Source organism: Crocodylus porosus, unplaced genomic scaffold, assembly GCF_001723895.1.
Source record: "Crocodylus porosus isolate Cpor-Errol unplaced genomic scaffold, CroPor_comp1, whole genome shotgun sequence".
NCBI lineage: Eukaryota > Metazoa > Chordata > Crocodylia > Crocodylidae > Crocodylus > Crocodylus porosus.
In genome coordinates, this window is record NW_017728933.1 from 4,211,966 (window position 1) to 4,215,692 (window position 3,727).

The window sequence follows — 3,727 nt, forward strand, 5'->3', positions numbered from 1 at the left end:
AAGTCTGCCATTTCTTTCCAGTCATCCTCTTCTGACTTCCTGTAGTATCAGTACATTTCACTTAGTCCCATTTTAATACAGTCCCATTTCAGTTAGTCCCATTTTAACAGTCCTCAACTCCAGGGAGGTGATACTTCCCCTCTACGTGGCATCGGTCAGGCCGCAGTCGGAGTACAGTGTCCAGTTCTGGGCACCGTACTTCAAGAGGGATGTGGACAACATGGAGAGGGTTCAGAGGAGGCCACTCGTACGGTTAGGGGCCTGCAGGCAAAGCCCTATGAGGAGAGACTGAGGGACCTGGACCCCTTCAGCCTCCACAGCAGAAGGCTGACTGGACAAGCCCTATGAGGAGAGACTGAGGGACCTGGACCCCTTCAGCCTCCACAAGAGAAGCCTAAGAGGTGATCTTGTGGCTGCCTACAAATTCATCAGCAGGGGGAGCAAGGAATAGGAGATGCTCTATTTACCAGGCCACCCCTTGGAATAACTAGGAACAACAGCCACAAACTGACAGACAGCAGATTTAGGTTATACATCAGGAAGAACTTCTTTATGGTAAAAAGGTGGCCAGAATCTGGACTAGGCTGCCAAGGGGGGCGTGCTCTCCCCTACCTTGGAGGTCTTTAAGAGAAGGCCGGACATGCACCTGGCTGGGGTCCTCTGACCCCAGCGCTCTTTCCCGTCCAGGGCAGGGGGTCAGACTCGATGATCTAGTGAGGTCCCTTCTGACCCAAACATTTATGAATGCAGGACTCCTGTCCAAACAAGTAAGACAAGCCCGTTCTGAGGAGCTGCTACCTAAGCTGTATACAGGAGGACTGGTCTAATATAGTTATTAGACCAACTATTTGAATTGGTCTAATACAAGATATCACATTTACTCAAAAAAACCTTGTCTGCCCATGTCCTTAGACCAACACAACTACAACCTACACTCCTGTAATGTGGAGGAGGCACTTGTGAGCCTGCAGTATCCACTGCTAAGGCAGCAGGAAAGCTGGCTGCAGAAACCTCTCCTCTCAGGGGTGCTGTTAGGCTGCCAAACTCAGGGCCAGCATCGCAGGGACTCAGCATGTTTGAGCTCAGTGGGTTCTGCTGGCTTAGCTCTATTTGCTGCCTTCTCCATCTTATCTTCTCATTTCCTTTCCTGCCCTTCCTTGCCAGGTCCCTCTCAAGCAACCCTGCTATGCCATGGCACCATGCCAGGCCTACATCACCCTTTCTTTCAAGTGTTGCAAAAGGGCACTGCTGAAAAATAAAGCCCTATGCCCAGGTATGCACATTCCTCAGAGCAAGGGCAATGCGTTCCTCTGGTTTGCACACCATCAGTCACACTAAGGACCTACAGAAAACATGAACTCTTGTATCTATTTTGGCATGGAGTGGGCAAATCCCTTCCCTCATCCTTGAAGCCCTGCTTGCATCACTCTGAGTCGCGTTTGCCTCTGCTCTGTTCCTGGAGCGTGAGGCGCAGATGAGAGGAAAGAGACTCTGAAGACAATCAGCTTTCAGATTAGGACCATGAATAATACCAGTTGGCTGGGAGCCAGAATACACTGTGCTGACTTCAGGGGCACTTCCTCCCCTGTGCAAGCTCCCACACCTCAGCCTGACCTCATCCCCACAGCCAGCTCCCTGTGCATCACTGCTTCAAAAGAAAAGTTGCATCCCTTCCCCCCACGCTCCCCCTCAGCAGTCTCCTCCCCCTGGACTGGGGGTTTAAAGTAGGACAGGCGCTGTGCAGAGCGATCTGAGCAGAGACGCATTCCAAGCACATCCAGTCTGCATCTAGCGGAGGCCAGGAGCAGCATACAGACGAGGAGAAGGGCAGGTATGTGTCATTCTGCACCTGTCTGCAGCTCCAGCCCCTCTTTCTGCTAAACTCTGCATTTCCGCGGGAGTAAAGCAGGTCACACTCTAGCTATGAACAATTACTCCATGACTAATGAGCACAGGGCTTTTGTGGGATTTCACTGAGCTGGTGCTTTGCATGGGAAGACTCATGCTTTTGGGGAGAAGCCCCCCCCCCTTAGCTCCCGCAGGGAAGGCTTGCTTCCCCCAATTCAGGGGACAGACTAACATTGCAAGCACTGTCAGCAACTCTGGGAGCCCCTGGGGAGGAGCCTCCTGCAGAGGAGCCTCCTGCAGAGAAGGACACTGAACACAGAGAAAAAGAATTTAAATAGGGAGACACTGAAAGTTTTGGGAGACCCAGCTGCCCAGCTGCATAATCCACCCTCCTCCCAGCAAAAGATCAGGCTGGGCACCGCTTTCCAGCACTCTTGGCTTTCTTCCCTCAGGGGAAGCTGCAGGACCCAGGCATGTAGAAACGGTGGATTCAAAGCATCTTAGCTCCTGAGAGTTCAGGAGAGCAAGTGCTGTGTCTGTAGCATGGCTGGGCAGAGCGACGATCTACTCTCCCAGCATCTGAAGTGGGGTGTGGGGCGAGCCCAAGGCAGGTGCACCAGGTCCGGGGAGGGGTGTGTGGGAGTAGAGCTAAGCAGCATGAAGCAAATCCACTCATTCCAGGCTACTCAGCCCCCTCCTCTCCTCCTGCCTGTTTCTCCTCTTCAAGGCAAGAAGACAGCAGTTACTTCACCACAAAATACTTGCTTATGGGTGTCTATGCACAAGACGTACAGCTTTTAATACTCTTAGAGTTTGCAGGAACGCAGCCAGAAAGCCCATTTGAAAAGTTACAGCATCAGCTAGGTATGGTGTCTGCCTTCCCTCCCAGAGCAAGCACCAAAACAAGAAAGTTGGCCTTTTGGTCTCATCTCTGGCTTAACTTCTGGTCCCTGGGAAGGGTAAAGGTCAGAGCTGCAGGTATAGCCATGCTGAGAGCAACTAGAGAAGTGTTACTGTTAGCAGAACTCTGCTTATAGCTGTGTAAATAGTCTGTATTTTTAGAGGGCCATATGGTTTCAGTTAGATACGGCTTATCGTTCAGAACAGCCTAATTGATCGGGCCAGGCACAGCCTTGGTCAGGATCAGACTAACAAAATACATCTGGCAAACACCAGTCAGCAGCCTTTCAAACCTGCCGGATACCAGGTCTGCCCAGCAACTACAGATCTGTCTTCTGGAGATGGATGGGCATATTACAGGTAGGAGCCGGCACAAATGGAGGTAATGAGGGTCACTGGAACCAGGATGCACCAGGCACAGGAAGCACTGCTGGGTAGAAAGATAATGCTCTGGGCTGGCCAAGAGCAAGGCACAATGCTTTAGCTACCAACTTAACTGGACAAACCTGGTTTTACATGTCATTGTTCTTTCCACTGTCCAGAGGCTTTAAATGGGATGTTCTCCTCCTACACCAGCTTCCCTCCCAGGTCTTAACAGAGAACTTGCTGGGGGAAAGAAACAGAAGTCTGCTCCCTTCTTCCCCCATCAGAACTAGCAAGGCTCCACCTGAGTGGGGGGATGTGGGCACGCTAGAAGGGAGGAATAGGCTCCAATCAGACCTAGACAGGTTACAGGGGTGGGCAGATCAGAATAGGATGGGATTCAACACCAACAAGTACAAAGTGATGCACCTGGGGAGGAACAACCAGCACCATACCTACAGGCTGGGGAACTCCCCTCTTGTCAGTACAGAGGCAGAAAAGGATCTTGGAGTCATCACTGACTCCAAGATGAGCATGGGCCAGCAGTGTGGAGATACAGTCAGGAAGGCCAACCGCACCGTGGCATGCATCCACAGATGCATCTCGAGCAGGTCCA

The 3,727-nt window shown here is 51.7% G+C and overlaps 1 protein-coding gene across 1 annotated transcript in view; it reads left to right on the forward strand.

Annotated features, from left to right (window-relative positions):
- The first annotated feature begins 1,722 nt into the window (after positions 1-1,722).
- The window catches only part of PLAT (plasminogen activator, tissue type), a 14,870-nt gene continuing 12,865 nt past the window's right edge, over positions 1,723-3,727 (forward strand). Inside the window, exon 1 of the mRNA XM_019546040.1 lies at positions 1,723-1,831. The gene's annotated coding sequence lies outside the window, so the exon portion shown is untranslated. The remainder of the gene's footprint in view (positions 1,832-3,727) is intronic.